Here is a 26,533-nt window from a genome sequence, read left to right on the forward strand (position 1 = left end):
CTAAAATGTATGTTTGAGCACCTCTCGAGGTTGGGCCTATCACTTTTTAACTTAGCCTATATCTTTTGCCCATAGATTTAATATATTTCTGTGCCAAATTTCGTCGCAATCGGTCTACCTGTTTAGGAATACATAAAGAACAAAGAAATAGACAGAAATCTATATATATATATATATATTATTTAAATTTATAATTATATACAAAATTATATAAATATATAATAATATTCATCTTTAATGCTAAACGAAGACGAAAACAAATCCGTGAACCGCATACTTTATATATAGACGGTTTAGACAGAGATACAAACGCAGTAAATTATTTCAACTTTTTTATGATTATTAAATTGAAACATTTTTTTTTTTTTTTTAATATTATTTTTGATCAAAATATAATACCCTTAGGTTACGTTGTGTTTAAAAATAAAATTGTAATTATTTTAATAGAAAACGTATACGCTGCACCACCGGGGATTGCGTTGTGATATTATTTTACAACGTTTTTGTTCAGTTTTATTTTTAGAAAAAAACGTTCGCACACAATAATGGGACCGGCAGGCACGGTGCACAATTATTTTTTTTTTCACACGGCGATGTTAAGATAGCTTCGAGTCAGCCTATCCGAAATTCTAGACCAACCGCGATATGTATTTACGAGTCCAAGTCGGTGACACCTCGCAGGATTATCATATTACACAAATCATCGAATTCATTTGATCTGGTGTGGAATGTGTAGAATGTGATATCAGGTGTGAAGTAAAATATAAAGTAATATTTTATATTATTTACCTACTCCCACGTGTGAGGAGGATTCGATAGACTCTCAAGCCCGGACCCGAAGTGAACTTTTTTACGTTTTAAATCCGCATAAGAAGCTTTGGATTTTCTTCAACATTGGTTGATTGCATATATTTTTTTTAAGTATCATTGCAGTTCACACTCGTTTTTAATAATTTTCACTATGACTGCTGTTGAGTTTTTTTTTTTTTACATTTTCCAGGTTGAGGAATTTTTTTCACGAATCCTGCGTAACCGTTAAATAGAGTAGATATCCACCGTCTTGGTATAGTAGATACGATTACGAGTACCCTACTCGAGATAGGGTTATAAAATTGGTTTTCACTTAAGAACCAGGAAGGCTACAGTTATAACTAAGAAACGAAATTTTCACCACATAATAAGGAGAACATTTACTGTGCAACGTTGTTTTCAATTTTTCGATATCACAAATATAAAAAAAGTTCTTATTGTTTCAAAATTCATTATTTTTGCGTTTTTCAAAATCGAATAACTTTTTTTTCAGTTCTAATATTAAAAAAATAAAAACAACGTTGCACAGTCGAAATTCGCTTTTATCTGTATTGAGAATTTCGTTTCTTAGTTATGACTGTAGCTTTCTCGGTTCTTTCCCATGCTAAACAGTTTTTGCAATGTTACGTACTTGTAAGACGGAGACAACACATGTGGGTGTGTAGCTTCCTCTTAAAGATGCTAATAAGTTGATAGATTTTAGTTGCAGGTTTTTTCCAAATCGTCAACTGACTGCGATATCAACGCAGGATTGTCATATTACACAAATCATCGAATTCATTCGAATCGGTGTGGAACGTGATATTACATGTGTGGGTAAGATCTATAGTTATATTATATTATGTTTTTTACCTCCACGTGTGGGTAGAATTTCACGGTATTGAAAGACTCACGAACTTTTTAATGTTTTAAATTCATGTACGTCGCCTTTGATTTGATTAAGAACAGCGTATCGTGGCCCTGCTTAATGTCGTTTTTAAAAATTTCCACTTTAATTGCTATAGAGTTTTAATTACATTTCCACGGTCAGAGTAGTTTTTCTCGCGAATCCTTTGCCACCGTTGAATAGTAGTTGAATAGTTTAGACCTCGGATCAAAGGTATCCAACCTATGGCCGCCAAGAAGAAATTTATGTTTTTAATAAATATTTTTTTTTTTATTTATATATTAATTACTAAAAATAATAATCATATATCTTAAATTTCATTATTTATCTATCATTATTTAAAAATATAAAGACCATGAAACGTATCACATTTTTAGCCCACCGTAAAAAAAATGGTTGGAAACCTACTCTGGTGTAAATTATAGTCTCGGTATAGTCGGACAATGTTTATGAGTATCTACTCAAATTAGGTTAGTCGTTAGAATGTCCACTCTCTGTACCCCATCTACGAAAAAATTAATATTAATATTAATACCACTTGTAATTAAATATATTAATTGTCTAAATCACATATTATTATTGTTGTTGTTATTAACTATTATAGTTCGATATTCATACATCTTTAAATCTTTATGATACATTATATCTGTTACTACATTATTCGAGGCTAACAGCCTTTCATTATTATATGAAAATTTTCTTGTCATCCATAATTTTGTCATGTAGCTGTAAGTACATAAAATATTAATACGGTGTACTTCGACGGTTTCCGTGGGAATTTCGCAAAGAGCACCTAATAATAAATCGCATCTTGATGACAATTGTGTAATATACACAGATTTTGGAGATTTTCCAAGCATATCAACCCTAAATTTTTCTTCCGAATTTCATAATTTATTAGCTTAATATTAAAGAGCAAAATTTCAAATACTTAAATTTCTTATGCTATTTAAAAAGTTTTCAATAAAAAACGCAAACTGTTTTCAGTGTTTTCAGAGCATTCTAGGATAATCACTCTACGTAATATAATATTTATTTCATTAAGTTAATAAATAATATACACAACGTATCGTGAAGGATAATATGTAAAAAAACCTATCAGCTGATGGGGCATATAATATTACTTAATTCAAAATGAAAACAGTAAGACACTGAGATAGTGTAAACGAAAATCACATTTTTTCTAAAGTGTATGGTTATTTTTAAGATGATTATTTTTTTATTTAAATAATTAGATTATACATTTTCTATTAGGCTTTTACTAAAATGCCAACTTGTTATCCTTTTAAATGTATCGATATAAATGTATTGCTTCACAAGGCATGGTAAGGTGAAACATATTATTTAACAATTATTAGAATATTATAATCAGAAGATTTACATTTTTTACATTCCTATATATAGTTAAAGATTATCCATACTCTATTTTCTTTCTAATTTGAGTACAGGTGTTATATTATACATGCATACTGACAACTGTTCACGTTTTTACGATGATATTATCAGTATCTTTGAAACAATAACATATCAGTACCGGAAGTATAAAAATTGTACTTCAAAGATAGTAATATTTAAAAATTCTAAAGAACAGATTATTTTGTTCTACTCACTATAACTTATGATGAAATAAAATCACTGCATGAATTGCTTATGATTAAGATGTCGAAATCGATCACAAATATAGTACATAAATATAGGGCTAGATTAAGGCACGTGCAAGTGGTACATCTGCAACATCTGTTAACCTTAGATTTTTGAATCTCAGTGGATGGCGAAAATACCTTGGTATGATCGGTTCTGTATAGGTAAATTAGGTTAGGTTAGATCTAATCAATAAAATATTTAATCCGAAGTAATTTAGATAATTAAAATTCTTGCATTTTATTAATATAATACGAGTAATACGCGGGGTAATTAATAACATGATAGGTTGAGTAGTTTTTTGGTTCGATGAGTGAATTTAAGCTAATTGATTAAATTATAATATTTGGATCTAAAGTAGATTTAAATAGTGGTGTATAGTTAAAAGCTTTAAATGACTAATTTGTATTTATATTTATTTTTTTATTTATTTGTTAATAATTAATTTGATTCTTATTAACTTAAAAATATATCAACGTAACAAAATGGAATTAAAAAACCATATCAGACTGAAATTTTATGATGGTGTGGGTATAAGCAACATTTTTTGTTGCTACTAAACTCACCTAAAAAAAATACCACCAGGTAAAAATAGGCACCTCCAAATTCACCTCTGAAATAATTTTTAAAATAGTTTCAACCACGGTAATTTGTGAAATTAACGGCACCCGCGGTATCGATGTTCTTTATAGTTTTTGCGGACAGCGCTGTAGCTGCAGTAGGAGAGGATGGGTGGATAGGCAATGAGTGGATAGTCCCCTAAGATATTATTATTGGTGATGTTTCAATTCATAGTTAAAGCCTATATATTATATATAAGTAATAAAATAATAAAATATTTAAATAGCCACCCCTTAATTGAGCTCCAGTTACGCTACTGGCTAGGGATGCGACTTAAAGTAAGTACCCGTATATTAAGTATACCGCTGCAGTATATCGAACATGGTATATACGGGTAGGTACTTAGTGTTTTTTTTTTATTTATTGTTATTGTTCTTCCGTTTGAAAACACAGATTAATGCTGTATTGTTGCAATATATATATATATTTTTTTTTTGCCGCTCCACGATCGCCATCGCGCTATTTGTTTTTCGAAGATATTTATGAGCCGATAAATATTACAACACCGAGTTTTCTGGATTTTATATACCGACTAACATACGCTGTTATTATCGTTTATGACTCTGAATCCGATAAACTTTAATATATTATCATCATATGATAAAATATTATGTGTGGGTGGTACCTAGCTGTGCGTATACCTAATGGAACCTTCAATGTGTAATTGACTCATAATACACGTGGCGTGTTATTATAGGTACCGAGATAACTGCCACCGCTGTCGACACGAAACGCGTGAATAATAATAAGTAATGACTGATAGGGGTAATAACAGCACCCCCGTGCGTATTTTATTAGCTTATATATTTATAGTATACCTGTATAATTTGTATATGTAGGTACCTATATATTTTTATTTGTTCATTCAAACTTTGTTGTTCTATCTCGTTTATTTATTTCTCGACGTATAATACGTGCATAGCGTTTGGCAAAAAAAAAAAAATAACAATAAAATATTTGTATACATATATATATATATATAGTATATACATTAAAATAATTAATAATAAATTATGTAAAGCATACATTTGAAAAATTATTTATTTCACAAAAAATATTTTATATGATAATATATTATAAATCAAATATAAAATAACGCTATATATATATATATATATATATATATAATATAGCGATAAAGTGGGGAATTTTGCTTAGTTAGAACGTAGAAAGGATTTTGAATTATTTACGATGGTACACGAACATTTATCCCTGAAAGTAAGTTTTCACTATCAATGAAAAAAAAATTGGACCTCCAGGATTTTTTTTTCAGTTACTGCCTTATTATATAGAGAAGAATCAATATTACCATCAATTAAGTTCTGTAGAAAGCAAGTATTTGTCTAATTCTTACAATAAGATGTAAATTTTAAAACTACAGGTAGGAGTATAATTTTTAGGACAAATTTGCTAAGAATTTTATGTGAAGATATTATACTGTCCATAATTATAAATTTACCAATATCAGTCGTGTGGGTATATCATATTATTGTTTATGATCTGTAAAATGTAAAATAAAGTTATCCAATAGACCAGCGTTTCCCAACCTTTTTGCAATGGCGACCCATACATTTAATCTTTATTAGGTACACGACCCCCCCCCTCCTTAAAAAAAAGTATGCCTTAAATAAATAAGATTTTTACTATAATCCATTTTATCATTGAGTTTTTTTATAAAATACAATACGAATACAATATACTGAATAATAATAACTTAATTAATAAATAAATAAAATAAATTATAAAAAAATACAACAAATTAGTATAATAGAAAATTTAGTGTGAATATCGACTAGCCACTAGTCATTAGCACATTTACCGATAAGATAAAAAATATTCCATAATCATAATAACTTTACGTCATTTATTCTACAATACTAGTTATTTATACTATTTATCAATTTACGACTAAAATAACTGTAATCGTAACCGCGAGTCGCGACCCATCAAAAAAATTTCGCGACCCATGGTTTGGGAAACGCTGCAATAGACAATGACATGTCCTATTTAATATTCATTCACAGTTATATTGTATGGCTTTCTGTATTAATAACCCAACTGTTGCATTTCACATTTTTATAGTTACATACACATGATATACCTATGCAACTTATCAAATATCATTATGATCATAAAATCATTTTAACGATTACTTACATCAATCTTGATATTTAGTGATTTAAAAATCAAAAATATTAACTACGATTATTTTGTAACTAAAAATAAGAAGTAGCTAGCTAGTATTTAAATACAATTGATACAGTTATAATTGTATTACAATACTAAAAAAATACAAAAAATTATGTAAAATTCGACTTATAACGTAGGTATATCCATGATGATGAAAGACAAAACATCAGGCAGATTTTTTATTATTATTTCATATTCCACGTTTATAATATCATATTTCAATATATTTTATAAACTGAAGACTTATGCGTTGTGCTCAACAACATGCGATGAAAATTGATTAAGTTTTATGTTACGTAGAAAAAATTGAATGTTTAAATTCAAAAAGTATACGAAAAAATGTACATTATTACATGAAAAACGTTATTTGGATTCAAAATACCAATGTTCAAAGCCATTAACAAATTTCGTTTTCGTTTGTAATCTGGTAGTGCAAAATAATAAACCGTCGAATTGTTGTAATATTATTACCTATCTAAAATATCAATTCACATGCTCTTAATATAATATTTTGTTGTTATATTTAAATTTTATCAACACGTCTAGACGCTAGAGGACTTTAGATGTAAGCTTAGCTTTAATAGATACAATCCAATTCAAATTTATAATAGTCAAACTGTCAATATACAACATTACGGACAACGGGACAAGAGGATTAATATTTTATTTACTATGGATGGCATTTACTTCCGGGCACGAACAATATACATGTAGTGCGAAACGACGGGTATAAAAGGGTATACAATATATTATAATCGAATTTCAATAACAATCGAGATATTGTAGAAACGTTCGTTAATTTCCAATTTTATTACATTGCGACACACTCTGAGCACTTTTATCGAGTGGAGCTATGTGGACGTATAATAATACTAATATTATTATTAGTGTAATTCAATGTATAAATATAATACATACTACATAGGTACCAGTTATATGCCAACCTATTTGTTTTAAGCTAATAATAAGTTCGTAAGTCAATTAATACATTTAACAAACGTCGAAATGACAGCCCGAACGTAAAATAATAATAAATTCGTTTTAAAATACAAATTCTAATTTATAGTATATTGTTATTGTATAGGTATATGAAACGAGTCGCGAGACGATTGCATTTCTGCTATTATGATACGGTCATGATTTATTATCTATATTCATTATACACTAATATTATAAACGAATAAACACGCCATTAAGACGCGCTCTATAAGCAATCTTCGTTTGCTGAGAACGTCTGCTGCTGGTGTTATGCTATAATATATTTATGTTACCTACTATACGAATAACAATCATAGGCGCCCGCAGAAATTTCTCTAGGGGGCAATGTTAGGATTTGAGGATAAATATTATAATTTTACTAGGTGTTTTAAAATAATAACCTTTTTAATATAAAAGTATAATATTACTCGTATACAATATATTATATTTTATCATATTATAACTTATTTTATACTTTAAATTTGTTGTATAGTATATAGTAATTTATCTTAAAATATTAAATTAAAAAAAATATTTTGAAAAAACCAGGGGGTCAAATGCCCCAGCTTGCACCCCCCTGGGACGCCTATATTAACAGTTGCTAAGTTGTATCGCTTTTAAGATGCATCAATTATGGCTGTAGACTATATTATTATAATATGATGAGACTATTGAGACTCTCTATAAGATTCGGAACCACGATATGTAATGAGAAAAAAAAATGTTATTAACCAGTACCTAGCTAATCACAATACAATATTATTACTTATTAGGTATAATATAGTATCTTCTACATAATATTTTGAAATCATGTTATATACTTAAACTTGATATCATGTTTTTAACACGAAATAACGAATAGGTACCTATATGCGATCGTAACTTGACGCGGCTACTTCACAAACAATTTTATATTGTTTTAAAATTGCTGTACCGATCATCGCACTGATCTTGGCTTTGAACTTTTTGAATACCCGTTAGGAAACGAACACATATTTTGAATTTGGATCAGACTTATGACGTGGCACATTCTGTAATAATGTTTCTTAAAATTTATGTTTTAATTTAAAAAAAAAACTCCTTTATTTCTGTTCTTTACTTGACATATTATTTTTGTCATATAATATGAAGTGTATATTATTATGAATAAATACGAATACATTGTTTTAAAATTATTCCTATTCCTAATATATATATATATGAAATTAAAAGCTAAGAACCAATCATAATCGTAGAACGCATAAAACTAATTCATATTATCATAAAGTCAAAAAAGTCTTAAAATTTATAATAAAATAATTTATGTTTGTTGATATTAAGGTATATATATCATATGAAATAAAATCACTAATACAGTTGTAACAGAAAAACATTATAGGCCACAATAAAATCCAATAAAATATAATGTCCACAAGACTGTAATATGAAAACCAAAAACACTCAAAATGTGAAGGCAAATGGCGTTATAGAAGTTGGTACTCAAACACAGAATTATATGACATATTATTAGCTTTGCGTATATTGGAAGAAACTATTACCATCGAGGGAAAATTCAAAAAATTATTTATAATGTATTTTATTATCTTAAATTGCATATTTTTTTATATTTTTCAGTGTGTACTTACTATTTTAGAATTTAAAATGTGTAAATGCCAAACTCTACATCTTGATATTGTGGTATTTTGTTGTAAAACTAATTTCAGGCGTAATAATTTAACAGTTATATAATTATATATATTATGTATCATGGTAATTTATTTTTAAATGTTTTAGAATTGTTGTCTCTCAATCAAATTTACCATAAAAGTACTTACGAATTATCAACAAATTTTTATATTTTTTTTTTAGATTAGAATAAAAATGATTGCGACTGAAACCATTAGAAATTAAAACTAATTTATCACAATATCGTTGACTTATTTGAAATTCTGAATATGTTCAAGCGTTAAAAGTCTATATTTGGGATAAATATTTATTATTTGCAGTGTAAGTCATAGGTATAAATTTGCACAGAGATTTATAATAGTTATTAGTTTGGAACTCGATAAATGCACTTTTATATATTTTTTATCTGTGAAGCCTTTAAAGTAAAATATTATGTCCTTTCGAACAACACATAAGTATAGTCTTAACCCTTTTTCCTATACTCCAATCTATTTGAGAATAATATTCAGTTATATTAACGTTGTACTTTTATACTCAAAGCCCTATAATTTATTCTGGGAATATGTTTCATACATCAATTAAGTTTTCAATAGAACTGCATTTGAGAATTTTGTTCGTGAGCATAACATTTTGCGTAACATAACTTTTAATAATATCTTGTGACTCTTGCAAGCTCACCTAAATATGGTATTTATAAGGTCGCTAGAATAAATGAGTACGGAATTGTTGTAGTTGGAGTATGATAGATGGAAATATAAATTAGTAATATAAAATTGTTAATTCAAATAATAATGAAATTATTGGTATAATAGGAAATGAGAACCTAATAATATTATACAATACATTGTTTCCATTAATAATAAATAACAATATAATATCTGATTTTTAGAAATCTCAAAAAAAAAAATAACTTCATGTTACGGGTAAAAGCACGTGAAAAAAATTGTTTAGGAAAAATTGAATACATATTATTTTTGGACATCTCTTTTTCGTAATGAAAGGGAATTTTAAATATTTAAATCGATTAATATTTATTTATACAAAATATTCTAGTCAAGGAACATTGGATTTTGAGATCCATTATTCTAGAGCAGTAATACACCAGCCACTGACTACATTTCTTTACTTAAACAAAGTATAGTATGATCAAATGGATTCGTTGCCGTGAACTGGATTGTTACAAGATACGCTACAACTGCTTGATTAGACTTCTTTTTCTTCTGTGAGTTCCTATCCGTTCCGGATGTTGGATATCATATTGGTTATAATATTCCTGTCAAGTGATGCCCGAAATAAATCAATAGATTTTGTATTGTACCAGTTACGAAGATTCTTCAGCCAAGATATACGTCTCCTTCCGAAAATTCTTTTTCCTTCTATCTTTCCTTGTAATATAAGGCTATAGTATATTGTATCGTTGATTATTTCTTAAAATGTGTCCAAAGTATTCCAACTTCCTAGTTTTTATTGTAGTTAACAGTTCCTTCTGTTTACCCATCCTTTCCAGTAGGTACCAATTGGTTAGTAATTCGACTTGTCCATGAAAATTTTAGCATTTCACCACATTTCAAAGGCTTCAATTTTTTTGCATGTGAACTCTGTTAATGTCCAGGTTTCGACTCCATATAATAATACAGAAAACACATAACACCGTAACAGTCTGATTTTTATAGCAAAAGACAGTTCATGACACTTGAATACTTTCGACATTTTTCGAAATGCTTCCCTAGCTCTTTCAATTCTACATTTTATTTCTAATGAATGATCCCAATCTTCATTTATTGTTTTTCCGATGTACTTAAATCGTTGTACTTGTTCTATAGGTTTATTTTTAATTATTAAATGTCCTCCTAAGTTATGATTTGTTTGATATTATCATAAACTTTGTTTTCTCGGTATTTAGAATCAAGCCATATCTTTCGCTTACCTCTAATACTCTGTACATTAAGTATTGTAACCCCACAATGTCATTTGTAAAAATTACCGTATCGTCAGCGTATCTAATGTTATTTAAACATTCCCCATTAACCTTAATGTCATCTTCAATTCCTTCTAGAGCTTCACGGAAAATAAATTCCGAATATATATTAAATAACAGCGGTGATAAGGACGTAACCCTGCCTTACTCCACGCTTAATTAATACTTCCTCCGATAGTTCTCCATCGACGCGTATGACTGCTCTTTTGCTCTTTAATTCCAATATAGATTACTTATAATTCTCAAATCTCCTTTATACTTACAATCCATAATTATCCAGTATTTTTATAAGCTTGTCGTGTTTTACATTATCAAACGCCTTTTGATAATCAATGAAACATGCATATATGTTCTGATTAACATCTCTGGCTCTTTGAAATAATACTTGCAGGCTAAAAATAGCTTCTCTTGTGCCCATAGCATTTCTGAAACCAAATTGTGTGTGTTGCTCATTTGTTCTTCACATGTTCTGATTCTTTTGATTTTAGCGTTAATCAATTGGTTAGGTTTTGACCAACAGGCCATGTGAGATTACACAATGGGTCTCCTATGATGGAACTACTTTGATAGATAATAACTTCTCGGCCAGTCATTGTTATAACAGAAAATGTACGGGTGAATCTGTTACGTTGACAATTTGAAATTGCCTTGAGCAGGATCAGTAGTTATTCTGACTTATTCAGCCTTTTTTTTTTCTTCTCGGAAATTTAAGTACTAATGTCATCTGGCGGGTGTCAATAAAATTGTCTCAAATACATGAACGTTGTAGAGAAATCTGAGAGAAAACACACATAATCAAAAATTATGTACTATCTAAGAAAAAAACAAAAAAACACCATGCTTTTGCATAAAAAACTTATAATAATAATTAGGCATGTAAAGATATTATACGAGGATTGTAAAGTATGATAAGTATATATTTTATTAATTGTATAATTGGACTGTATATTTAAATAGTGCTGAGAAGTATAATAATAATCAATAGATGATAACTTATATATAATAATAAATAATTTTAATATTTACATACCTAATAGCAAACTGCAGCTTAGTTATAGTAGTTTGTTAATACGAAATATGAAATACTAATAAATATGTAAATTATTTACATAACTTACTATAAATCAGTTACAATAACTTATTTAGTGTTTTTTAAATAATAAGTATAGCTTAATATACAAAAGAGCTTTTTTAATATTAATCAAATGTTTTTATTATTATTTTTATTTATTCGTATTTTTGCCCAATAGTATCAACGTATTCAGCTCGATGTTTGTCTTTCTATCATAATATTGTTGTTATAAATAATGTACTGATGTCCTGCTTTAAATCATGAATACGATAGTACAAAATAATCGAAATGAAAGGCAACATTGGACATTATACAATATTAATTATTGGTTCAGGCGTTTGGGAACAAATAATACACCAGCTTTCTATACACAAAGACATAACGGCAAAATGTCTACCCACGAAAATGGGATTACCACAATAGAAACGACAGCCGAAATAGAGTCCACTATCAATACGTCTCAGCAATATTTTACAAAAGCAAACAGGCGAACAGTATATTTCGCCTTTAAAAATCAAATATAACCTATAAACCAAAAAATATAAAAGTAGCTGGTAGGTATGCGAAGATATTTAGTACAATTATGATAATTTTATTAATATGCTGAGAATTACATTTTGTACATTTACCATGTGAACATGCACGAAAGTGCTTGCTCTACTCTTAATCTATAAATCCATAACAATTTATGTCTTTCAAATTTTAGAATTTCAAATTCTGGCGTTAAAATCAATTTATACACTTACGATTTTCTACATTCAGTGGCATATATCTATTTCAAATAATAATAAAAATTAATTATCTTTCACTTGACACCAATAATTCAAAATTAACTTCATCAATCGACTCTATTGGATGCGTAGAAATCAATAGGAGGGCAAACTTATAGCCACCAACATTTTAATAGCCCCATTAATCATTTCCTACATTGCTTTAAGTTTATTCAATATTATTATAGTAGGGCTACATCTTCCCCCCCCCCAAATCTCAAACGATGTTTGCTCCTATAATTTGGCGATTCATTGGGTTAATTCATTGTCATCAAAATTATGTTTAGTGTAGTATACGCATGTAGATGAGTAATAGATTGTAATTTATTATTAGGCAATTATAAAAATTATGGACTTTTATAAAAACTTATTTTTTATGTTGAAATAATATAGAATTGATGTATATCATTTAATTTGTAATTCGTTGCATTTATATAAATATATTTACTATTGTGATTAAGATTTTGAATTATTTTAAATTATATTATATGAATACAGTAAGAATGGAGTTGCTGTTTGTACTTACTTACAACCCAAAGCGGGATTGGTATATTATGTTTGTTATTTTCTTGGGACAGAATTGGTGTTTAAAAAGGTCAGTGCTCTGAATGGGACGGAATTCGAATACAGCTCCAACGAAACCGATAGATGTACACGTGATCAGAACAACTGAGCACACAAATAAAAACGAAAAGATTTAATTTAAAGTTGCATGTTAGAGATTTACAGCCTTATAATATATTATAGGTTTTAAATTAATAATATCTAACTTCTGTTGTGTGTGTGTGTATCCTTAATGTAATATTATAGAAACTGCGTTCGGATACTTAAATTACTTCAAAATTGACTTATAATTATAGATAACTAATAATAGTTATACCTACCAAATATGTTTCCACGAAATGGTCTTCAAATCTTCACTTATTGTAACTATCTGCGCGTATAAACTTATTTTTTTTTTGTCTGATAAACATGAGAAAAATTCAATACCGCGTTGGTATGGACATAAAAACTCTACCTCAATACAACAATTATTAATACATTTATACGATGTTAGTACTCGCTAGTGCATGGCATTATATTTTTGTCTGCGAAGTATAGATTCAACCTTATTTGGATGAAAAAATAAAGGTATTATGAGTAGGAATAACCATTGACGTATACATCGTACGGTTTCGTTACTTTTATAAAACATTTTCAAGCAATATGGTTATACTAACTCACATCACTATATTAAAATAAGTAACAATAGACACAATGATTATTATACTATATAATTTTGTTTTTTCCGAAAAAATGCCCCATTATTATAGGCAGTAGGTAATAATAGCAAAACAGCTTATGAAAATTATCGAAAAAATAAAATTGATAAAATTGAATATACCAGCTCGAGTTTCAAATGTCACGGTTCCTCATGTTGGAACGTTTTCGCGAAGAAATAACAAAAACGAAATTACAATTCGTTCGGGAACGCAAGAGGTATATAATAATGTATAGTGCCGACGTCGCGCAGGGCTGCGAACGTGTCGACGACGGACGCACACTATAAAACCGAAATAAACGTCTCAAAAATTGGAAACCGATAATAAACGCCATTAAGATGGTCTCGCCCAACTCCCCATACCACCCGCTTTGCCTGCGCGTACAACAACATAAATATTTATTTACGGACCGTTAGTGTTATAAGGTTTGGCCGTAGTCTGTATTACTTTTTGAACAAAAGCTGTTTTCTAGGTATATAGTCGCCTTCTCGCAACAATTTACTGCCAGTTATTCGGAATCGTTCGGTTTTAATTGCTTATAGAAAATTTCCGGGCCGGTGGATACTACAATTAATGCTTAAGCCATCAAAGTTTCCACTTTTTGATAAAAAATGTCTACCAAAAAATTTTGTACTATATTTTTACAGTCACTAAATTGTATGCATCATAAACTAACACATTGTATTATACGCATAAAAATTTATCAACTTAACACTTACTTCTGAAAAAAAAAAAATTGAAATTGAAAAACGTTTCATGGTTTGTGGTTAGTTCATTGCTCAGACATGGAAACTAAAATATTTACAATACCTAGTTCCATGGAGTTCGTTAACGTTTGAGAAAATATTCACAATAATGTGTGTGCATGAAATATTATTCCTGAATTTGATCGTATATTATAATTCATAGAAGATTACGATATACAAAAACATGTTTATATTATTAATAGTTTTAAATGTGTACTCGCTATAATACCCATAAATTTTTATGACATCATTTTTTTATTTTCATTATTGTTATAATTATTTATTAACCAGCTGCATCATAGGGCGTTTGGATGTACAATAAACTTATAAATTTACATTTGCAATTTAGCTATGCATTAAATCGATAGTTTAATTTATCAGATTTTGAATTGTTATTTGGCGGCACTGCTGTAGAGATAGACTTGGTAATACCGGAGATTGACTGTGAATGATTGTGTAGTATTTCAGCTATTGATACAGGAAATTTGGAGCATATTCTATAGTGGAGATATGTTCGGTGTTCGGTAAGTATGTATATACTTGACGGTGAATTATATGACTTGGTTTATATCCCGGAAACTTATAATACGCTGACCTTTTTTACACGGAAACCTTTTGCTAAAGTAATGTTCCATCCCTTTACCGTGTATAAATCAATCTATTCGTTTATTTTTGGAAATAATGGATTTATTTTCTTAAAAAGTATAAATAGTTGTTAAAGGAGAAAATTTTAAATTAGCCTTGTATAAACTGTAAAACAATATGGTGTGGTAGCGATTACACTTGTCCCTGAGATTGAGAGTCGTCGGTGTATGTACATTGAAAACATTTTTCGAACACAGGAAAACACTTAACCATAAAAAAAAATATACTGAAATACATGAAAATAATATTTGAGGTATTCTAAATCCAACCACGGCAGAAAAACTACGAATTTTTCACTATTGAAAGTTTAAAATGATGTATTATATATTTATATTATATAAATAGGGACAAAAAATGAAACCACACAAACTGCGTACCTATCTAAAAAAAAAAAAAGAAAAAGAAATTTAGAATATAAAAAAAAAGTATTCGAAATGTATTTTTAAGAATACTCAATGATAATTGTATAGGTACCATATTATATTAACACTTTTGTAATACATTATTTTGTTGGATATAAAAGTTGCTACTAGTAACATTCTAAAATATGTGACCTGATCACATCACCAAAAATATCATCCACAGTCCTCTACCAATCAATATACTGCCCTCCCGAAACAAAATACTCGAAAACTTTAAATAATCAGTGATAAATAAGAATTCCAATCACAATTTCTAAACAAAATTCAGCCTCCTCTCTTTCCGTGTATCTGGTAGCCAAAAATCAACATCCAATTTACCGAATACTGAAAACATAATAAATATAATCGAATCATACACAACCATTTTGCAGAAAATATAAATAATGTCGCAACAATTTACAGACTATACACAAATAAACACAGATGCTTTCAAAATTAAAAAGGAGTGGGCTTCTTTGTAATCACAGATTGGGAAAAACATCTTTTTAAACTACCATTGAACTTTAGTATATACACAGCTGAAACTCATGCTATTTACCAAGCACTATTAATCATCTCATCTTTAAACAAACTGCCATATCGTTATCAGTGAATCTTTGAATGCCCACACTGCAATCTCCAACCCCTACTCAAAAAATGAAATTATCCAACACATTCAGAAATTATTATCTGAAATATACAACCCCACATGTTTCATGTGGGTCCTCTTACACATTAGGATATCTGGAAATGAAAAAGCAGACACATCAGCCTATGAAGCCATTACAGTCCATTCCAATTAACTCTTCTTCCTTATTTGAAATTTTCGGCATAATTCATCGAAAATAATGGAAGAATGGTAACTTTTCTGAGAATATCTACCTCTCATCAACAAACTGAGAAGTATAAAATTATTCGTTAAGGAATTAAATTACCTTCTCGGCTCAAAAAGAAGAAAGGAAGTAACCGTCACTCGAGCCAAAATAGGCCATTCTCAATTAAATCATCAAAAAAGAACTAGCACCAATATATAATACTTGCAACAAAACATTATCAATTTTACACATAGTTATTATACCTGCTCCAAAAACATCGATAAACGCAAGATTTTAAAAAATCCTATTTCACTCTACCAAGCCTTCGGAAGAAGAGAACACAAAGAAAAAAAAGAGGAGAAAAAAAAGAGAACACAGCTGCAATCAGTACATTCTTCCTGAATATAAAATCAATCTATCCATTGTATACAATAAAAATAATTATGCAGTAAAATGCATATTAAAATGTTATGTATATAATATTCTTTTTTTTGTTTAACTTTTGATTAAAATAGGCCAAAACCTGTGTTGTTAAAGCCTTAGTAAATTAAAAAAAAAAAAGAATTGCTACTGGTAAATTTAAATAGCATTAAAATCAAATCCAATAACGTTTAAATGTACCTATTATTCATATCTTATTGTATAATTTAGGTACTTAAAATTTAAGCTTTTACCCTCATAAGCATATGGGTACGCTTCTTTAAGTACCAATAATACATTTTTATTTTTTATAGGAACTTCACAATACCCACATAATGTGTAGGTTCTGTTCATAAGCTATGGATGAAATCGATTCTCTGATTTTTATTTTGTACTATATAGGTATCTACTATATTATTGTAAAATCAAAGGATAAAAACGATGTTTTTAATTCAAAATTTCTTAAAAACAATGGAACAATTATCGGTAATTTGTTTGAATTACATTTGATATTTTTCAATTGTTTTATTAGAATAGCAATTGATGCATAATGCAGTGATTTATATTATTATAGACAATATGAAACTATTGTTAATAGATTATGATAACTAAGTTTCTCTTGCAAGTTAATCAGACGTTTTTATTCTGAGTTTATCGAGAAATAAAAAGTGAATTATCATACAAATTTCGTACGTAAATAATTTAAAAAAAAAAAAATTGAAATATGCTTAATGCTTATGATATGCAAGGGAATGTACGTTTTTGGCTAGTTATTGAAAAAGAGTTTTTTTTTCAAAGGCATAGACACTTTTAAAAAGCTCGCCTCGTTGACGTGACTCTTACGACGACTGTCCTCCCTCCACTTATTGCATTAAAAATAATTATACTATTCATATAAGTACTGAGTGAAATATTTCAACACAAGACACTCATTATTTTAAAAATCGTTTTCGTATTTAAAATATACAATACTAATATATCTACAAATAGGTATCTACAAATATACATTTAAAATTGTTTAGCGTCATTACAAAACAAAATTTTTACTATTTTTATCGTTATCAATATTTGTTTATGTTTTTATATTTTTTGAATATGAACAAATATTTTTAATTTCATACTCTGACGAAAAATATTTTCTTGAAAATTTCGATGTGTAGAAAATAAAAAGCGTAAGAAAATAAAAATTGATCTGAAAAATCTTAAATACTTAATAGATATTATAACGAAATATCAAGTGTTTCACGTAAAAAAAAATAATAATATTATTCTGTTTACCTCTGATAAACGTCGATAATATTCCAGTGGACTATTAAAAGACGATCGGCCTCTCGTTGCAGTGTCGTAAGTACTACGTATATTTCATGAATTCGCCAGAGCTTACTATCATATAGGTGACCTGTTTTTAATATAACGCGTCGAGTTAATGCAGGCGGTGACATGAATTATACATATACGTTCATTATGTTTCGTCCTCATCTCATCTGCCTCGCTATCTCTACGATTACTGTCATCATAATTACTGCGGACCTACGACTTTAGGCTTCGGGAGTAGGTACTTGACTTCAAAGAGAGAGAGAGAGAGAGAGAGAGAGTACCAACGTGGTATATTATTTTTGTACCACAAAGTTAAGCACCACACCGTTTGATACCAACATTATACGCTTACAATCATAGACTTAAACAAATAGACGGGACATTTACCTTGAGGACTGGAAGACGTAGTCCTGCCAATCGGATTAGGAGAGATAACAAGAGTTTTATCATAAGAGTGAGAGAAATGGTACTATTCCGAGGACAGCTAATTAGAGCGATGGTTCAATTTTATTATTTTCTAAATGATAAGACAATTATTATTTGTGATACTGTGATAGTATTCTTTATAATATTCTAAACATTTAAAATCTCACCTTCATTAATCGTTTGTAAAATACAGAATATAATAACATAGCCTATGTCTATGAATAATATTTTTATAATCGTTCATATTTTCTATAAGTAATTTGCGTGTAGTTGGCCCCCCGTAATGGTTTTTTGCTTATTATTTCTTTATGAGTAATTTGCAAATTCTAAAAACCGATTTGCAATTATTTGCAATTAATTTGCAAAATATTGACATAGTTTTGGAATCGATTGGACAAAGTTGGGGGGCCAACTTCACACACTTGTAGTTATAATAATATTATTATCATAATATCGTCGGGTGAAATAATTTTCACTTGTTGTGTTTATTATTATATGTCATGCCTGGTCTGAAATTTGCGAACCCCTTTTTTCTACTCCTCTCCCGTTGCTCCGCTAATGAAAAGTACTAAAACTTTTCCCCGTGGTCCTACCAAAAGTTACCTTTCCACCGATATCACTGCCGCTTCTAAGGTTACGGTGGCGAGGAGGCGAACGTATAAAATAATTAAGTAGATTTCTCCACCGAAAGTGGTGGCAACGACTCCGTTGGCGAGATGTGCTCGGAAACCGTAAAACGGATGCTTAATATTTTGTACTTTACAGGTCGGAGCCGCCCGTAAACTTTTGCCGAGTGTGACGTTAAGCTCACTCGCTTGCCCTCTCCCACTCTATATTTTCCATTCCTTATCTACGTGTATCGCAACTATTCGTCTCATCTCTCTCTATCTGTCTCTCTTGATGTGTATGTGTGTGTGTTCCCCGTCATTTATATCTCGCGTAGTCGTAGATTATGTATTACTATAGAACTGAATGGACACGTACTGTTTATCAATGACTCTACATCTGGACACAGTGATCTTATGTTCGTGACTACCGATAGCACACGTTACCCCAATTATAATCCTTTGTAAACTTATAATATGACATTATAACAATGATATGATTGAACTGCGTATATTTTCTTCGGAAATCTGCTGTAAATTTTCTCATTTTTGTAGAACACGTTTCAAAGCACCCTAAATCCATGGCGTGTTCTATGCGACTGCGCACGTTATCTCAGCCTAAGGAGCGCATTATTGTTTGAATGCTATTTGCTATACCCAAAAAAAACGTTCTGTTTAAAATATAGTATATCTATTTAAAATGTATTGTATACAAACAAAAGGCTTATAACAAATAAAAAAAATTAATACTTTCGTATATTATTTCGATATTTACAAACCTGTATGCCTATCACCTTGCGGCTCACGTTGACGTCGTGGCCAAAAAAGCCGCACGCACGGCAGCTGCGCTGGCAAGGCTCATGCCCAATATCGGTGGCCCATGCCAATCGAAGAGAAAGCTGCTCAGCTCTGTGGTCGACAGTCAGTTGCTCTATGCCGCCCCTGTCTGGATTAGCAGGGTGGCCGCGGTAGGCAGGACCAAAACAAACCTGATTCGTCGACAGAGATCATCGGCGCTAAGAACCATTCGCGCATACCGCACCGTCTCCGACGAGGCCTCCCTCGTCCTGGCCTCCACGGTTCCTGCGGACCTACTCGGCCTGGAACGGGCCAGGATCCGGTCCCGACTCTTTGCTGACATCACACCTGGCGAGTCGCGGCCATCAAAGCAGTCCGTAAAAAGAAAGGAAAGATCCCACACCGTAGAGGAGTGGCAACGGAGATGGGAAGCATCCAGGAAAGCGTCTTGGACCCGATCCTGCATCCCATCCATCAGACGTTGGCTGGAAAGAACGGCCCCGCTAGTGCCACTGACGTTCCACATGTCACGGGCACTAACGGTACACGGCTGTTTCCAGTCATATCTCTACAGGAGAGCCAGGGCCGCCAGTCCGATGTGCCTACAGTGCAGAGGCGGAGAGGACACGGTGGAGCATACCCTGCTTGAGTGCTACTACTGGAACGTCCTCCGTGATCCTTTGTCCGTTCACCTGGGGCACAGACCGCGTACAGCCGACATCCAGGATATAATTTGCGGGCCGCCATTTGACCAGCTTCCAGCAGACCCAGATGAAAAGTTGAATATACTAAGGTACGCGGAGGAGTCCTTTCGGCTGTTCTATGGAATGGCCGAACGCATCTTCTCACGCAAAGAAGAAGAGGAGCGAGTCCGCCAGGCTGCGGAGGTGCAGCGATAAAAAATGTTGTTATACAAATTGTTGTTGTTAAAATTGTTGTTGTAAAACTTGTTATTGTAAAAATTGTTGTTGTAAATATTGTTGATGTAAAAAGATTGTTGTAATATTAGCGAGCGGGGGATTGTCCCACCACTAATAATTGTCGTTGTTATTGTTATCAATAAACGATGGGAGTCAGAGGAGAAGTAATGCTAACGCGGTTCCTTCTCTGGCTCTTGATACAAAAGGAAAAAAAAAAAGCTGTATGCCTAAGCATAATATTTGAGCTACAATAACCGTTAATTATAATATAAAATACAGAAATAATTGATCATAAAATAATTGATGTACAACATACTAAACAATATAATAATACATTACATTGATCTATTAAACCAAAGTCCATGATTTGTATATTATACTAGTACAAGGGCTCCCAACATGTGAGGGGAGCGTAAATTTATAAGGAGAGGGGTAAATATCTCAAGGGAGATGAGAAATCTTTAAACAATGAAATGTGTATATATTGTTTCTGATTGTTTATATTTTATTTTGAGTTATTTATTTGCATTTATTGGAAATTATTATGCTATTACGCTATCTTTAATAATTTTGAAAAATACTGTTAGGATGTTGGGTTATAAAAACATCAATATATCAATGTTTATGCTATATTCATAAATATATAGTATACGGTTAAACTGGCTAGAACGGAATTATTGTTTATAAATTTGAAAATTATTGTATAAAAATCAAATATAATATAGGTACCTAATAAACTTAGTTTAAAAATGTTTAATTGAAATTACATTTTTTATTCACATCAATAAATTAGTTAAAAATAAATAAAACTAACTTAAATTTTCTTTACATTAATCCAATTTCCAACATCTTGACGTTTATATGTATATGTTAATCATTAAATATACTTTAACCTAAAGTCGTGGGGAAGCATGACCTCATACCGTGACGTATCGATTGGCCGACAAATCAATTCGCCGACACAACATTTTGCCGACACCCAAATTGCTAACACCCGTTTGCACACAATATTATTTTTTTTTAGTGTTTTAAATTTGTATAAATCACGTCAATTACAAACATTGTTTGTTCAAAATTAATTACATATACTTAAAACTATTCTGTTTTCTAAATGAAAATGGAACATTATTGCGTCTAAGTATTCCAAAATACAAATTGTACAATTTTGTAGCCTGAAATTATATTTTAAAACGTCATTAGAAAAAAATGTATTATTATATATATGTCATAAACGCTTTACCTTTCTTTTGCAAATGACAACCTTTCTTCTAATTTTTAAATTTTTTAAATTTAGTTTTCATCTTTTGTGGCCGATTGCAGTTTTTTTGTGCTATGAGGTCAAGCTCGAAGTTTGTTTGTTGGTTTTTTAGCTCTTTGATTAAAATAAATATGTTTGGCTTTGGTCTACCAACAGCTTTGTTAAGAGCTGCATGCCATCCTTCAAGGTGGTTTATAGTCCTTGCTCCATCTGTATTAAAATTATTCCACATATTTCTATTAAATAAACAAATATCTGGATCCAAGTATGTTTTGGTAAAATAATTTAATAATTTCAGCACACCTAAAATAATAATAGTAAAAAATTAGGTTTGGCTAATTTAGTTCTAATAAATTACGTAAAAATTATATTTACTTTCTGACTGTGGTGCTTCACTATAAATTTCTGTCCAACAATTATCAATTTGTTCCATCAGAACTAAGGCTACCTAATGAACAAAGACGATGAACAACTTTTTTAGTACCATCGGCATGTGTATAATCATAAACTAATCCCAAACATTGAACTTTGCGCCAAATAGATTGCCCAAAGTGAAATAAACACTCTTTTATGGGTTTATCAGAACCAAAGCACTGTTGAATGGAGACGATCATTCCAATTTCAAAATCTATTTGAAAACAAGCAGGATTAAACTCTAATCCATTTTTTAATGCCGCTTCTTTTATTATTTCAAAAATTCTTGAATATGTTGATGTACTTTTATTGGGCAATAATGCGTAAGCCTGAAAAATATATTTTATTTTCAGATTTATTGGTTATTCTAAATAAAATTTTAAAATAAAATAATAATTACTAGAAGTATCATCACTCCTACAACAAAGCAGTGAAAGGTATAAATTTTTGTAAATAATTTTGGCGCTGATTTAAATGTGCCATCCATAAAAACTATATTACCAGAACAAAGACGACGTAAAAATCCTTCCGCACCAAATATAACGATTTTATTATCCATGCCATCACATCCTGTGATAATATTATTATGTATTAGTAATAGTATATAAATAAATAATTTAGTATAAATACCTAAAAGAAAATCTTTTTCGTCGTTCGTTGATCGCCAATTACCTTCAATATTTAATTCAGACAGCGTTTTGGGTAACGTTGGCATTAATTTCATACGTTTTCTGTATGTCGAACTGTATAGCGTCATTTATACATAATAATATGTATTTTTAATATTTTTCAACTGTGTATAAAAATTCATGAAAAAAATTGTATAAATTAAAACAAACTCGCTTTAAGCTTATTCCGAAAACCACGTTCAGCCAATTGGATTCCATGTGACGGATGTCCATGCGTTTTTGACATTATAGCATTATCTGAATCTTCTCTATATATTGCTCGACCTCCACAATTGTCAATACATTTGTAATAGTGGTTAGAACCTTTTATTCTATCAACTCGATGTATAAAGTTATCCACTACTAAAAGTTGGCCATCACGCTCAGAATTTATTTTAAACCACGACATTTTAATTATTAAATAACAACTGACGACGCAACAGTCAATGAAATGATTACTATCAACTGACAAATTCCAAATAATATCGTAGTTTAATAGTTTTATCATCATTTTGATTGTAGATTGTAATATTCTAGATTTCCAGATAAAAATTATTTTTATATTTTATAAAATTACGTTTCTCGGCGAATCGGATCTTTTCTAATTTTTACCGGAAACCGGTTTCCGCATCGGCGAAACGAGTAGCCGGCGAATTGGATGTCGGTGAATCGGACCTGAATCCCTCATACAGTATATAGTATAAATTAGGTCATGAATCTCAAGGTTGGGAACGAACCTTTTCATTAACACCGTCAATATCTATTATCGCGGAGTCGGAAAATAGTATTTTAGTTTTGACGATAGTAAAAATATAAATTTATTTAATTAGGTTTAACACGATGGTTACAATTTTTTTTTGTTCATTGGTATTATTCATAAATTGCTATTAAAAATAAACATTAAATAAAACACGGTGGTACCTGTAATGGCTGTAACGAATAATGATATGACACTTTTGTTTAAAATGTTCAATTTTATTAAATTACCCGATTAAATATATTTAATAAAATTATGACAGCAATGACGGGATCGTTAAGATATTATTATCATTATAGACATTATTATAAATTAAGAGTAAAGTATATTGTTGAATTTCATAAAAAATTTTAAATGTCCAAAAAATTTAAAATTACACAACCACCAATAAAAAATAAAAACCAGAGTTAGTATTCTATCATTGAAAAAACAATATTCTGTTACATAAAAAAATCATATCGAATAACAAAAATAACGAGGATGATATTGATAGTTTTCAATATATATGTGGTGTTTTACGTATTATACATAATATTATTTGCAGTGAAAAGTTCAATTCTACATGGTTTTGTCTTGACGTTGGTGTGAGTTGAACAACAACGTGGTTTAAGCGTGTGCTCGACAGATATGAGTGAGATGAAAAATGCTTAGTGGTCATCGGTAGATACTAGGTTGAAAAAACGGCAATTATCCATTAATACCATTATTTTATTTAGAACAATTTTGCCAATTTCAATACGTTAAGTATAGGTATTATAATATATAAGTTTGAATTTTATATATAAATTTAAATACGAGACAGATATTAAACGGAAGAATTTGTATGGAGTATTCAACAGAATTTTACAACCCGATTTGAAAAGTGAGTTCCTTTTTCACTATTTTAGATAAAAATATAATTTTATTATCATCATCAAAAAAATAAAATATGTTAGTTGAGTTTGTATAAAAATTATTGAATGTGGTTAATTATTGTGTTCCATCTTATTTTTAAACCAATAATATTGTTATCGTGATAATTAACAATAAAAAAAGTTCGTTTATATTCGTTTTGATTAACATTTCACTAAGGACTTTTTGTGTTTCAATTACATTATTCGGTTAATTAGGGTAAATAGTTGACCAGACATTTCAAATATTTCTTTTAATAAGAGCCATGCCTGACATTGCTTTACTTGGAATGTAATCATTTAGAATGTTTAGATGGTCTATTTGAAATATATCTGAGAGCATTTCTTTTTTAAGCAGTCGCTTTTTTTTTTTTGGCGTTTTTAAGTTTTGTTGCAATCGTTTATTTTTAAGTATATAGAACCTACACGTAGGTATTAAAGTGTAAAACTAACGCTGGACTTTATTTTTTAACAGTTTATGGAACCGAAATGTGTAGCCACTAAAATATATAAAATTGTTTTGTTACGTTCACTTTTCATTACATATTCTATTTTATAGGATATTATAATATACCATTTAAGTACACTAATATCTGTTAAAACTATATATTATGCACATTGAACAACTCTAATAATTATATAGTATGAGTAGTGAAATTATAATTCATTATTCTAGTTTTAGTTTAAAATTATTAAATGATCGATATTTACCAAATGTCTTCATTTATATTACACGAACAATGTATTCATAAATATTATTTACCCATCACTCATAAATCATAATATCAATGGATACATTTTATGCACGATGTACCCATCTAATATACGCACGATAAGTTTATCATTGATGACTAAATTTATCATTTTTTTAAATAGTTTATTCATTTTTGATTCTATTTACACATAATATTGTAGAGCTATCTGCTTATATTTTTCTTCAGTTGATGTATGCCAAGTCAGTCGGCTTCTCGTTGCGATCACGTTTCGTGAGGCACTCAGTGTGAGGTTGGTCCAGAAAAATCGCAATGACTACACATTTATAATAATAGCAATTATAAATATTAAAATATAAGTAATACATTTATGCAAATTCATTTTTAATTTTTTGTGGTTTGGTATTCCGTTACAATTGCAATATACAATAATATTGTATGTTCGCGGAACGAACTGGAAAACCGCGCTATGAGAAACCGGGGAAAATGGCGTGTTCACGCCTCTGTAAATCCAAACAAAATAAATGTGGCTCGCTCACAAAACGGAAACATACCCCCATGGCTCTATTATACATATTATTATGTATATTTATATAAAAAAAAGAGAGACGACAATCTGAAACACACACCTTACATGGCCATTAATATTACTATCATCATTTGGATGTGCAGAATATTCAGAATATTATAATGCTTATATGAGCAGGTATCCGCAGAAGACTGTTTTTACTTTTAATGTAAAATAGCGAACATGCGCAGATTTTTTTTAACATTAAAATGCCCCAATTAAGAGACGTTTTATACTATGAACATCTCGGGCACTGCGTAACAATGAATATCATATTGTTGAAATGCACAAGAAAAACG

General features: G+C 29.9%; 1 pseudogene; it reads right to left on the bottom strand.

The window, feature by feature from the left end:
* Positions 1–22,234: 22,234 nt before the first annotated feature.
* On the bottom strand, positions 22,235–23,715 carry LOC149055783 (uncharacterized; annotated as a pseudogene).
* Between the last annotated feature and the right edge of the window lie 2,818 nt (positions 23,716–26,533).

This window comes from Diuraphis noxia, unplaced genomic scaffold (genome assembly GCF_037042655.1).
Source record: "Diuraphis noxia isolate RWA-SAM2 unplaced genomic scaffold, SU_Dnox_SAM2 contig0004, whole genome shotgun sequence".
NCBI lineage: Eukaryota > Metazoa > Arthropoda > Insecta > Hemiptera > Aphididae > Diuraphis > Diuraphis noxia.